This window comes from Hyla sarda, chromosome 1 (assembly GCF_029499605.1).
Source record: "Hyla sarda isolate aHylSar1 chromosome 1, aHylSar1.hap1, whole genome shotgun sequence".
In the NCBI taxonomy this organism is placed as follows: Eukaryota; Metazoa; Chordata; class Amphibia; order Anura; family Hylidae; genus Hyla; species Hyla sarda.
Window position 1 is genome coordinate 439,860,079 of NC_079189.1, and position 15,188 is coordinate 439,875,266.

Consider the following 15,188-nt stretch of genomic DNA (forward strand, 5'->3'; position numbering starts at 1 on the left):
TACATATAACAGATGTTATGATTATGTGTGTACAGCAGAGCTGTGTGTATCTTGAAGCTGCATACATGTCCATGACTAAGGGCAATAGCTCGAAACGCTTCGGCGTTTCACTCCTTTTTTAAGTGACATTTCACTTGCCACCACGTAGCAATTTTGTCCATGTTTTTAATGTGCACGATTAAAGGCTACGTTTTATTGCATTTCCACATACCCAGGAGCTGGACCCTTGTTTTCCTTTTCTTCACAATAGTGCGGTAACTTACATGTCCACGAAAGACATTTATTCTGACTTCAGTGACTGTAGCAGCATCCAATCAGACCTTATCAAACCCCAACAGTGTCCATGGTTACACCGGTCACCTGACTCCTCTAGCGTTCTTGGTTACATACACTGAATACCCTTTCCGCATGCGCACTACCATTAAGACGACCGGTGACAGCACGGACTTATTGTGAACACTGATAGTCTGATCCTTTATAATATTGTTAATGAACATATTGGGTTCTATGACAATTCCCCTCAATTACCATACAGTAAGTGTCTGTTCTCTTTTTACTACTCCAATGCCACATAGTAGCTTGTGTATTGTTTACACCCCACGTCATCACCCTGCGTTTTTGACAAGAGAACTGACGTCAGGAATCCGCCAATTAGTTGAAATCTTTTAGCGCCCTTTTACCCTTATATACCATGTTGTCTTCAGAGTCTGTATAAGCCATTTTAACATTGAAAAAAAGACCGCTCTAGTCTTGAAACGCGTCTGTTTGTTTGGCTCCATGAATAAATGAAACATTTGTTTTAATACATTGCTTCATTTGAACCTACTTCCACGGATTGCGATGAGGATCCCTGGACTTTTTTTCCTTTGGAATATCCCTTTGATGTATCCCTGTTTGGCAGTAGGTACCTGACTGCTGAAAATCCAGGCGGCTGCACTGTGACCCAATGCTATTACTGGTGGTTGTGTCTGTCACACAACCACGGAAGGTGAGCAGTTCTGCCTCTATCTCTTATTACTGCTTGAAGCTGTATTGATATACTAGTCCTTGAGAAGCTCTGCTGTTTTTTCTAGATACGTACTTCTTTGTGAGATGGGGCATGGCATACCAGGAGGGTGTTTTTTGGGCAATTTAGTGGTTTATGGGGTTAAAATTTGGAATGTACTCTGGACTTGGTACATTGGGGTCAAATTATGGAAAATTTTAATGAAAAGGGAAAATGTAGTACTGCATGGAGATGTGATACTCCCTGAAGCAGTTTTTAATGCAGAGGCCTGGATGATCGGGGCAAGTGTCGCATTGAGTGGTGGTGTCCTTCCGTATCCCCCTCTTGTGACACACTGGCCCTCATTTACTTAGAAAATCGGGTTGTAAGTCTATCTTGCTTTCTTACCCGACTGCTTTTTTCCCCTGGTATTTATTATTATGTCGCATCCTGTTTGTCGCACGTGGGTTTTGTTGGTTTTGGTTTCCAACTCCTCTGAGTTGTCGGGAAAAAATCCACAACAATTCAACAAATTCGGGTTGGAAACCTTTATAAATACGTGGGAAAGCTCAGAAATGTCGGGTTACTCCCCTTTTTCGGGTTTGGGAGAATCCACATCGGGTCCGTCGGGAAAAAATGTTGCATCGTGTCGCAGACTGGCGCACGATGTCTGCGACATGTCTCAGACATAGATGCGACAAAAAAACCTGACCAAACAAGTCGGGTTTAGAATAGTAAATGAGGGCCACTCTGTATGTTTCCTGGGATTGTCCTGGCACCTATATTTCCAGTTCCTTGGGAAGTCCGGCCTGCTCTTTCCCGGTCACCAAATATCAGGACCTTTAGGACTACTTCTTGGAACTCGAGGAATGTCCCTGTCTTGCCAGCATACTGGGACAGTACAAAAGAGTTGTACATGGCAACCTGTACCATGTAGACCATACCCATGTTTTCCACATGGCCATGTATGGCTTGAGGACTTGATCAGAGAGATCAACTCCCCCCATATACTGATTGTAGCCCAGAATACAATCAGGCTTGAGGACCGGTGTTGTGGTACCTCGCACAGGGACAGGTGAGCTGCCGTTACCATGAATTGTGGACAGCATAAGGACATCCCTCTTATCCTTATACCTGACCAGCAATAGGTTTTCATTGGTAAGGGCACGGGACTCACCCTTGGGCATAGGTGTCTGAACAAAATTTGGAGGGAGGCTCTGCCCGCCTCTGATTGTCCGGGCAGAGCGGAAGGAAGAGGGTGGCTGGAGTACCTGAGGATGGCGAGGGACCAGCGATCGTGGCGGGACCGGAAGCAGGCAGCGACGGGATCAGCGTCAGTAAGGAGGCGGCAGCGGTGGAGGCAGCAGTGAAGATCAGTGGTAAGTGATCTTCACTGCTGCCTTCTAGGAGTTGCCAAACTATAACTCTGGCAGTGGTGTGCAAACTGTAGCCCTTCCAGATGTTGCAAAACTACAACTCCCAGCATGCCCAGACAGTTCAGGCATGCTGGGAGTTGTAGTTCTGTAACATTTGGCCCTTCAGATGTTGCAGAACTACAACTCCTAGCATGCCTGGGCAGTCTGTACATGCTTGGAGTTGAAGTTTTGCAACATCTGGAGAGCTGCAGTTTGGACACTACTACACAGTGGTCTCCAAACTGCTCTCCAGTTGTTGCATAACTACAACTCCCAAAATGTCTTTTGGCTGTCTGGGCATGCTGGGAGTTGTGTTTTTGCAACAACTGGAGGCACACTGGTTGGGAAACACTGAGTTAAAGGGGTATTCCGTCCAAAAACATCTTATCCCCTATTGAAAGGATAGGGGATAAGATGTCTGATCGCGGAGGGCCAGTCGCTGGGACCCCCCGTTATCTTCCTGCAGCAGCACGCATTCTATGCGTAGCTGCGTCTGCAGTTTCGGAAACCGCCGGGCTTCCGAGACGGGGACGTGATGTCATGCCACGCCCCCTCCATTCATTTTTATGGGAGGGGGCGTAACGGACACAACGCCCCCTTCAATAGACATGAATGGAAGCGGCGTGGCGTGATGTCACCTACCGTTTCGGAAGCTCGGCGGTTTCCGAAACTGCAGACGCAGCTGCGCATAGAGTGCGGGCTGCTGCAGGGAGATCGCGAGGGGTCCCAGCGGCGGGCCCCCCGCGATCAAGCATCTTATCCCCTATCCTTTCGATAGGGGATAAGATGTTTTTGCCCGGAATACCCCTTTAAGTAACAAACTCTGTGTTTTGCAACCAGTGTGCCTCCAGCTGTTGCATACCTACAACCCCCAGCATGCACGGACAGCCAAAGCGCCTGCTGGGAGTGTTAGTAGTATGCCTCCAGCTGTTGCATAACTACAAGTCCCAGCACGCCCTTCAGCTGTCAATGCATGCTGAGAGTTGTAGTTTTTGCAACAGCTGAAGGCACACTGGTTGCGAAACACAGAGTTTGTTACCTAACTCAGTGTTTCAGAACCAGTGTGCCTACAGCTGTTGCAAACTACAACTCCCGGCATGCATTGGTCTATACATGCTGGGAGTTGTAGTTTTGCAACAGCTGGAGGCACACTGGTTGCAAAACACTGAGTTAAAAAATAAACTCTGTGTTTTGCAACCAGTGTGCCTCCAGCTGTTGCATAACTACAACCCCCAGCATGCACGGACAGCCAAAGGGCATGCTGGGAGTTGTAGTTTTGCGACAGCGGGGTACAGTGACACGGATGGGGGTATACAGCGAGTTTCTTGGTGCAAGTTTGAGATGCAGCAAATTATCTGCTGCAGCTCAAAATCCCAGCGGGAAACTCACTGTAAACCCCCGCCCGTGTGAATGTACCCTAAAAACACTACACTATAACACAAAATAAAGGGTAAAACACTATATATACATAGTTACCCCTCCCCCCCCCCCCCCCAAAAAAAAAATGTCTCGTACGACACTGTTTCCAAAATGGAGCCTCCAGCTGTTGCAAAACAACTCCCAGTATTGCCGGACAGCCATTGACTGTCCAGGCATGCTGGGAGTATTGCAACAGCTGTAGGCACCCTGTTTGGGAAACACTGCCGTAGGGGAATTTTGATATCGGAGGCAACTGTAATTCTTGCATCTGGGTCCATCCCTATGCAAATCCCTAATTTAGGCCTCAAATGCGAATGGCGCTCTCTCACTTCGGAACCCTGTTGCATTTCCACATATGGGGTATTTCTGTACTCGGGAGAAATTGTCTAACAAATTTTGGGGGGCTTTTTCTCCTTTTACCCCTTATGAAAAGGTACAGTTGGGGTCTACTCCAGCATGTTATTGTAAAAAAATGTTTTATACTAACATGCTGGTGTTGCCAGATACTTTTCATTTTCACAAGTGGTAAAAGGGAAAAAAAAGACCTCCAAAATTTGTAACGCAATTTCTTTTGAGTATGGAAATACCCCATATGGGGGCGTAAAGTGCTCTGTGGACACACAACAAGGCTCAGGAGCGAGAGCTCCATGTACATTTGAGGTGATTTGCACAGGGGTGGCTGATCGTTACAGTGGTTCTGACATAAACGCAAAAAAAAAACACCCACATGTGACCCCATTTTGGAAACTACTTCCCTCACGGAACGTAACAAGGAGTATAGTGAGCCTTAACACCCCACACGTGTTTGACGAATTTTCGTTAAAGTTGGACGTGAAAATTAAAATTTTTTATTTTTTCACTAAAATGCTGGTGTTATCCCAATTTTTTTATTTTCACAAGGGGTAATAGGAAAAAAAGCCCACCAAAATTTTTAACACCATATCTTCTGAGTATATAACCCCTTAAGGACTGGGCGTTTTTAGGTTTTTGCTCTTTCGTTTTTTTCATCCTTACCTTTAAAAAATCATAAATCTTTAAATTTTGCACCTAAAAATCTGTATTATGGTTTATTTTTTGCGCCACCAATTCTACTTTGTAATGATATCAGTCATTTTACCCAAAAATCTACGGCGAAACGGGAAAAAAATCATTGTGCGACAAAATTGAAAAAATACAGCCATTTTGTAACTTTTGGAGGCTTCCGTTTCTACGTAGTACATTTTTCGGTAAAAATGACACCTTATCTTTATTCTGTAGGTCCATACGGTTAAAATGATACCCTACTTATATAGGTTTGATTTTGTATTACTTCAGAAAAAAATCATAACTACATGCAGGAAAATTTATACGTTTAAAATTGTCATCTTCTGACACCTATAACTTTTTATTTTTCCATGTTCAGGGCACTATGAGGGTACATTTTTTGCACTGTGATCTGAAGTTTTTGTCGGTACCATTTTTGCATTGATCTGACTTTTTGATCGCTTTTTATTCATCTTTTCATGATATAAAAAGTGACCAAAAATAAGCTATTTTGGACTTTGGAATTTTTTTGCGCGTACGCCATTGACCGTGCGGTTTAATTAGCAGTATATTTTTTTAATTCGGACATTTCCGCACGCGGCAATGCCACATATGTTTATTTTTATTTTCATTTACACAGTTTTTTTTATTATTATTGGAAATGCCGGGTGATTCAAACTTTTATTAGGGGAAGGGATAATTCAAAGGGTTAATGATTTTTTTACACTTTTCTTTTGCAATATTATAGCTCCTATAGGGGGCTATAACATTGCATTTACTGATCTTTAACAGTGTTCAATGCATCTCCATAGCGATGCAATGATCAGTGTTTTTGGCGATTGATTGCTCAAGCCTGGATCTCAGGAAGGAAGGTAAGAGACCTTCCTCCTGTAATACAGCTGTTCGGGATGCCGTGATTTCACAGCAGCGATCCTGAACAGCTCCCTGAGCTAACCGACACTTTTTACTTTTAGCCGCGTGGCTCAGCTTTGAGCGCGCGGCACCGCGATCAGTGCCACACGCTACTAGCGGCGGGTCCCGGCTTCACTATGATGCTGGGCCCGCCGTGATATGATGCGGGGTCACCGTGGGAACTCACTCATACGTCCTTGGTCCTTAAGGAGATAAATACCCCATGTGTGGACGTAAAGTGCTCTGCGGGCAAACTACAATGCTCAGAACAGAAGGAGCGCCATTGGGCTTTTGAAGAGAGAACGTGTCTGGAATTGAAGGCCATGTGCGTTTACAAAGCCCCTATGATGCCAGAACAGTGGAACCCCCCCCCCACATGTTTCCCCATTTTGGAACCTACACTCCTCACATAATGTAATAAGGGGTAGAGTGAGCATTTACACCCCACAGGTGTCTGACAGATTTTTGGAAAAGTGGTCCATGAAAATGAAAAATTTTATTTTTCATTTGCACAGCCCACTGTTCCAAAGATCTATCAAAAGCCAGTGGGGTGTAAATGCTTACTGCACCCCTTATAAAATACTGTGAGGGGTGTAGTTTTTAAAATGGGGTCACATGTGGGGAGGGGGCCACGGTTCTGGCACCATGGGGGCTTTGTAAACACATATGGCCCCCGACTTCCATTCCAAACAAATTCTCTCTCCAAAAGCCCAATGGGGTTAAAATTTTGGTAGGCTTTTTCTCCTAGTACCCCTTGTGAAAATTAAAAACTTGGGGTGACACCAGCATTTTAGTGAAAAAATCTCATTTTTAATTTTCACATCCAACTTTAGTGTAAATTTGTCAAACACATGTGGGGTGTAAAGACTCACTGTACCCCTTGTTACGTGCCTTGAGGGGTGTGGTTTCCCAAATAGTTTGCCATGTGGGGCTTTTTTATTTATTTTTTTGCTGTTATTGCACCATAAGGGCTTCCTAAATGCGACATGCCCCCCAAAAAACATTTCAGCAAAATTTGCTTTCCAAAAGCCAAATGTGACTCCTTCTCTTTTGAGCATTGTAGTGTGCCAGCAGATCACTTGATGTCCACACATGAGATATTTCCATACTCCACAAATTTTGGGGGGCATTTTCTCCTATTGCCTCTTAAAAAAATTGTAAAATTGCTGGAAAAAAATTTAATTTACACATCCGACTTTAACGAAAAGTCGTCAAACAACTGTGGGGTGTTAAGGCTCACTGTACCTATTGTTACTTGCCGTGAGGGGTGTAGTTTCCAAAATAGTATGCCATGTGTTTTTTTTTTTTTTTTGCTGTTATAGCACCATAGGGGCTTCTTAAATGCGACATGCACCCCCCCCCCCCCCCCCCCGGAAACAATTCCAGCTAAATTTCCTTTCAAAAAGCCAAATGTGGCTCCTTCTCCTCTGAGCATTGTAGTGCACTCACAAAGCACTTTACGTCCACACATGGGGTATTTCCATACTCAGAAGAAATGGGGTTACAACTTTTGGGGCATTTTCTCCTATTACCTCTTGTAAAAATCGTTAATTTGGTAAAAAACTGCCTTTTAGTGACAAAAATATACCATAGGGAGCTATAACACTGCACATACTGATCTTTTACCCTGATCCCTGCAAAGCCATAGCTTTGCATGGATCAGCGAGATAGGGGCTAGATTGCTCAAGCCTGTAGCTCAGGCTTGGAGCAATCAAACGCCAATTGGATGCTACGGAGCAAGGTAAGGGTGTCTCCGCTCGCGTCCTAGCTGATCTGGACATCGCGATTTTATCGCCGCGTCTGAAGGGTTAATAGCCGTTGTGCCGCGCGCTGTTAGCCCAGGATCCCGGCTATCATTAGCAGCCGGGACCGACCCGGTGTGATTTTAAACACTGGGATCGGGCGTACACGTACAGGTACGCCCTACGTCCTTAACAGGTTAAAGGGGTATTCCAGGAAGAAATTTTTATTTTTTTATATCAACTGGCTCCAGAAAGTTAAACAGATTTGCAAATTATTCTATTAAAAAATCTTAATCCTTCCAATGATTATCAGCTGCTGAAGTTGAGTTGTTCTTTTCTGTCTGGCCACAGTGCTCTCTGCTGACATCTCTGCTTGTCTCGGGAACTGCACAGAGTAGAAGAGGTTTGCTATGGGGATTTGCTTCTACACTGGACAGTTCCCGAGACACGTGTCATCAGTGAGCACTTAGACAGAAAAGAACAACTCAACTTCAGTAGCTCATGAATACTGAATGGATTAAGATTTTTTAATTGAAGTCATTTACAAATCTGTTTAACTTTCTGGATCCAGTTGATATATAAAAAACAGTTCTCACTTTCCTATCTTTAATTGGATGTTTCTGTAATCATCTTGGCAATACTGTCTGTCAGGGCAGAATACATTTCGTGCAACAGATTTAATCCCATGCGACACAAAAAAAAAAACAGAGATGGGCGACAGATTAGTAAATCAGGGAGAAAAAAAACCGGAGTAAAAAGAAAAACACTTCACATTAAACACTCTGGTTTTAGTAAATCAGGGCCATTGAGTTTTACATATATAGATTAGAACGGCAACAGACATAAAGCTCTAGTATCAGCTTGTTGGTGAATGTAGATAAGTAATTCATCTCAGGATATCACTTTCATCCAATCATCCACATTATTTTTCTCTTTAGCCCGATGTAACCTTGTTTTCTTACTTTTAGGTCTTAGCATGGGTTTAAGTTTGACTTTTCTTTATGTAATATTTTGAAGCCCCATAGAGAATGAATGGAGCACTGGCCACACCTGTACACTGCAGCTACATTCATTTGGAGGACATTTGTTCTCTGTTCTCCGGATCGGTTGCTATCTCCTATCCTATATCTCCTAGTCATTTTGACCGATCACCTGTAAATCCGGCCTAGTCCTTGGAGGTGACTACCTGTTGTAGCTTACTAGGGACTTAGTAGGGTATCTAGGTTAGTTTCCTGTGCAGGATCTCACAGGGCTCCTCCTTGTGGTATGCACTGTATCTATAGTACACCCCTGCATTGTGCAGTCATGGCCGTAAATGTTAGCACCCCTGATTTTTTTTCAAGAAAATGAAGTATTTCTCATAGAAAAGGATTGCAGTAACACATGTTTTGCTATACGCATGTTTATTCTGTTTGCGTGTATTGGAACTAAACCAAAAAGGGAGGAAAAAAAGCTAATTGGACATAATGTCGCACCAAACTCCAAAAATGGACTGGACAAAATTATTGACAATCATAATAGTGTGGAAAAATAAGATTGTTTCAAGCATGTAATTCTCCTTTAAACTCACCTGGGGCAAGTAACAGGTGGGGGCAATATAAAAATCACACCTGAAAGCAGATAAAAAGGAGAGAAGTTCACTTAGTCTTTGCATTGTGTCTGTGTGTGTGCCACACTAGCATGGACAACAGAAAGAGGAGAAGAGAACTGTCTGAGGACTTGAGAACCAAAATTGTTGAAAAATATCAACAATCTCAAGGTTACAAGTCCATCTCCAGAGGTCTAGATTTGCCTTTGTCCACAGTGCCCAACATTATCAAGAAGTTTGCAACCCATGGCACTGTAGCTAATCTCCCTGGGTGTGGACGGAAGAGATAAATTGATAAAAGGTGTCAACGCAGGATAGTCCGGATGGTGGATAAGCAGCCCCAAACAAGTTCCAAAGATATTCAAGCTGTCCTGCAGGCTCATGGAACATCAGTGTCAGGGCAAACTATCCGTCGACATTTAAATGAAATGAAATGCTATGGCAGGAGACCCAGGAAGACCCCACTGCTGAGACAGAGACATAAAAATCAAGGCTACATTTTACCAAAATGAACTTGAGTAAGCCAAAATCCTTCTGGGAAAACGTCTTGTGGACAGAAGAGACCAAGATAGAGTTTTTTGGTAAAGCACATCATTCTACTGTTTTCCGAAAACAGAATGAGGTCTACAAAGAAAAGAACACAGTACCTACAGGGAAATATGGTGAAGGTTCAATGATGTTTTGGAATTGTTTTGCTGCCTCTGGCACTGGGTGCCTCGAATGTGTGCAAGACATCATGAAATCTGAGGATTACCAACGGATTTTGGGTCGTACTATACAGCCCTAAATCCCATTGAATACCTGTGGAGAGATCTTAAAATTGCTGTTGGGAAAAGGCTTCCTTCCAATAAGAGAGACGTCGAGCAGTTTGCAACAGAAGAGCGGTCCAACATTCCGGCTGAGAGGTGTAAGAAGCCTATTGATGGTTATAGGAAGTGACTGATTTCAGTTATTTTTTCCAAAGGGTGTGCAACCAAATATTAAGTTAAGGGTGCCAATAATTTTGTCCAGCCCATTTTTGGAGTTTGGTGTGACATTATGTCCAATTTGCTTTTTTTCCACCCTTTTTTTGTTTAGTTCCAATACACACAAAGGGAATAAACATGTGTATAGCAAAACATGTGTTACTGCAATCCTCTTCTGTGAGAAATACTTCATTTTCTTGAAAAATTTTAGGGGTGCAACATTTACCACCATGACTGTATGTGCAATACATGTTGGGCCAGGTGATGTCTTGGGTATTATGGCACTTTGATTAATGTTATGTTAATATCTCTGCTCTCCAGGTTGCTATCCTATGCTTTTCTTGTTATCTGTTGTCAGATGCCAGATCTTTGTAAACCATGTACAGTAGATGATGCAACTATACTGTAGTATTTGTTATATATCATGCTGCCCTATATAATTTATTGATTCCCCTCTAATTTACTGTATATACCTTGGCAATCTTTCATAGTACAATATTAGTTTAAGGGGTTTTAACATGTTTACATATATTGATTATTTATAGCAACTTTGCACCGTAAATTCTGTAAATACAGATATATTTGGAAATATATATATTATTTTTATATATAGATATATACATTTTTATTACATAGCTTTGTGACAAACATGATATAATGCATTTTTGATACATGTTTGATCTATTGCTTGTTTGCACTTTATACATAGTTACTAATCTCAGCACCTCTTATTGTTTTATTATAGTTGTGTATGTATGGATTTTTGTAATCTCCTGGATAGATGTAAGTGTATATATAGAGAAAAAGATATGAAATGACTACTTTACCACCGAGATACCACCTATCTGTTCCTCCGCCATATATCACCCTACAAACATGTTTTTACATATTTTATTTTCTGATGAATAATAATAATAATTATAAAGCTATGTATTTTTATATATAATTTGAAGTCTTTTATTCTATATAAGTTTTTCATTTTGTATCCATAAAGTGTATTAGGGATGTTTGTAGACTTCCTATTTCTCGCCATCTCTACCACTTTATTTACTTGATTATATTATATGTTAAAGGGGTTATCCAACAGAAGGTGACTTTAGTACTCACCTGCTAGACAGTGTGAGGTCACTTTTCTCCCTCGCACACATCAGCCACTCCACCCATTGTAGCACACCTGAGCTCCCTTCCATGCTGTGCTGTAAACTACAATTCTCTGCAGCCCTGTGGGGAATGATCTCCACCCCACCTAGCAGTTGCTCAACCCATTGAAGCAAAGACAGGCTCCATTTCAACACCTGACTAGTGATGTTATATCTCGGGCCACACTGCAACCTGGAAAAAGCCTGAGACAACACAAATTTTGTATGCTGCTAAAGATGTACATTGGGGGTAAAGATCAGATAAGAATTGCAGACCAGCCACCACACACAGGTACAGACACCATATTATGAACTACACTAACTTTACAGCCCCTGTTGAACAGTCAAGTAAAAAAAATAAAAATTACAGAATACCCCTTTAAGTTTTAGTTGGTTGTTTTTTGTCGATTGCTTACTTAGCTGTAGGATCATAATTAGACTTTGATACTAATGACAGTATTTGATGAATTCTTCTGCAAACATCTAAAATTACATGAGTATGAAACTGAAGAACCTATGAAACTTGTTCTAGAAACCACAGCGGAAAGAAGCCATTTGTTTGCTTTATCTGGCAAAGTAATACTAGTATGGTCAATGAGATGGAGAAAGAGCAACAAGTCACTGGCAGCAGATAGGAATCATCGCCAGTACATGAAAGCCTTTTGTTTTACAAGGCCCCAGAACAATAGAACTTTCCGTGCAAAACACTTTGAAAACTTGTTATTCTTTCCTGTTTTTTCAGTCGGGGTACTGTGAATGTAGCAGCCACTGATCTAGTCAGAATAAAAAATGAAAAGCCATTATAATGATTTTTCAAGGGAGTTTGCCAGCAAACATATGGATCTCATTGCCACTTGTCCGGCTTCGGCCAGTAAAACAAATGCAATTAATCAATATGTAAAAGTCATAAATTAACATAAGCATTAATCATCCTAATATGTAAAAGCCGTGCATTAACATAAACATTCATCATTCTTAGCCCATATGTGTCAGGCAGCAATTCTTTTTATTAATCAGGGTTTTTGTCTGTCATTTCTTCCTCTTGACTTCCAGCTAACTGACTATTCATTTTCTGCTTTGAAAACTTTATTCAGGATATTTCGGAGGGAAACGTGGTTTCTTTGTGACATCAGAGGCTACTATTATCCATGTTATTACACTCTAAGATCAGGAGTCACTAGGAGTCGGACCCCCACTGATCAGCTAGTTATCCCCTGGGGGAGTTAAAGAGGTACTCTGCCCCAGACATCTTATCCCCTATTCAAAGGATAAGGGATAAGATGTGTGATGTGTGATGGCGGGGTCCCGCTGCTGGGACCCTCACGATCTCTGTGCAGCACCCGGTGTTCGTTTAGAACGCTGGGAGTGGGAGGTGGGGTTGTCACACCATGCCCCCTCAATGCAAGTCTATGGGAGGGGGCATGATGTCACACCACACCCCCTCAATGCATTGAGGAGGCGTGGCAGCTGCATTGCATAGACTTGCATTGAGGGGGTGTGGTGTGACATCATGCCCCCTCCCATAGACTTGCATTGAGGGGGCATGGTGTGACGTCATGACCCCGCCGCCCGCTCCAAGTGTTTGGAACAAAATGTTCCGAACGCTGGGGCAGCGGAGTACCCCTTTAACAATAAATCTATGCATGACTGAGCTAAGCTCCTCCAGGAAAGTTTTGGTGAAAAGGCACTGGGTTTGAAAGTAAAAATAAAAATAAAATGAATAAAATGCTATCTCCATATAATATAGTCTAAATCACAAATCAGAGGTTAGCCAAGATTTGATTGTAAATTGTTTATATCTTTATTGATACTACATGCCAGACCAATACAATAGCAAGTTGCATGTAGGTAGTATGTATCATTTACATTCTTTTTTTGTATGTGAAATGAAACCTAGTTCTTACATAGCTAGTTCTTTAGGACAAGCCAGGAAATACTGTGGGCTTTTAACCTCAAGTTTTTAGGGTATAAAATAAGAGCATAGTTGTATAGGGCTTTGTACCGGGAATCAATACATATCTCTCATTAGTTAAGTGACCCCTCCAGTGCCAAGTTATCAGAGTTTAAAAAGAGCCCACTGGGCATTCCCCTCAGCTGCTTGAGCCCACCATGGTTTGGCCCCTTCATCACTAAGTCACTCCCCTCTGTGCGCTGCTCACCCCCTCTATCCCCTTGTTTGTCAGTCACCAGGCTGTACGGTAATCCCTGCCTCTCCGCTTTAATCTAACAGCCGAGGGGAATGCCCAGAGGGCTCCAGAGCCTAATTTTCTTATATTTTTGAACTCTGATACCTCGGCGCTCGATCTACTATCTTGAGAGACTGGATGGATATAGGATCAAATGCCCTATACAGCCGTACCCTTACCTCATACACTAAAAATCTGCTGAGAGGTCTGCTTTAAAGGAGTACTCCGGTGCGCAATTTTTTCAATTTATCCCGTCCGGGCTGCAAAATAAAAGAAAACACACTTTATCTTACCTGCCAACGAGCCCCCGGAGCTCGGGTACAGGTGTTCGGTCCCCGGGCTGTATTCTTCTTACTTCCTGTTAGCCCGGCACGTCACACGGAGCTTCAGCCTATCACCAGCCGAGGCGGGACATCGCTGTGGCTGGTGATAGGCTGAAGCTCCGTGTGACGTGCCGGGCTAACAGGAAGTAAGAAGAATACAGCCCGGGGACCGTACACCTGTACCGGAGTGTACCGGAGCTCCGGGGGCTCATTGGCAGGTAAGAGAAAGAGTGTTTTCTTTTATTTTGCAGCCCGGACGGGATAAAATGAAAAAAGTGCGCGCCGGAGTACTCCTTTAAGGGGAAGATTTATCAAAACCTGCCTAGAGGAAGAGTGGTGCAGTTGCCCATAGCAACCAATCGGATTGCTTCTTTCATTTTTTACAGGTCTATTTAAAAATGAAAGAAGCAATCTAATTGGTTGCTATGGGCAAATGTGCCACTCTTCCTCTACACAGGCTTTGATAAATCTCTTCCTAAATGCCTACTCATTAGCATATATAGGGGGCTACTTTGCATATATGTGCAATTTAATGCATATGCTAATCTAATTAATAGTTTCTTTTACTGTATGGATTTTAATCATTTAAATGGGGTAGATTTATTATATAAATGAATATGTACAGTTTTATATACAGCATGCTTTCATTATAACAGTGTTGCCATCTATAGGGTCTGTTGCTCTATACGCCTCTGATTTCATATGGATGCAAACAAGGTTATTTCTGTTGTATTTCCTTCAATTCCAACAGAACGTAATTGTGACGTGCTCTGTCAGACTTTATATTACAGAGGTATTCTCCCTTAGGGAGTAAATCAAGAGGAATTCATGCTGGAAAATTTGCGTGCGGAAAAAAAAAATTTCTATTCACGTGGAATTCGCACAGAATTTGCGCGGAAATGGGGAAGAAAGAAGTGAAGGGTTTTTCAGCCATTTCCGCGCAAATTCCACGTGAAAACGTGGTCGGGCAGAATTTTTTTTTTTTACCATTGACTTCCATTGATTTCTGCTAGCGGATTCCGCTTGAAGAATGAACATGCTCTTTCTTCAAGCGGAAAGGAATTCCGTGTCGGAATTCCGTTAGCAGAATTTCCGCAGTGTGAACAGGACAGCAGAAATAACATTAAAGTCAATGGGCAGAGGGGATGTGCATTAATTTGGAGCAGAGAATTCAAGAGGAATTACTCGAGTAAATTCCTCTTGAATTACTCCGTGTGAACGCTCCCTTAGAAACATTGCTTCCGAGGTTAGCAATTTTTGTTACATTTTTGATACATGAAGTCATAAAGTGATTGGTAAATATAATAGAAATCACCTTAGCTTTTACATGGAGGGTAGTAGTTTGAAATGACAATGACCATTCAAATGTATTTCGTCTCCTAGCACACAAAGTCCATGGAGGCAAATTTATTTCTATGTGTGCATTTAATTTATTTATTAATTAATTAATTTATTTATTTAATGTGATACATTCTTTTCCTGCACTAAAAA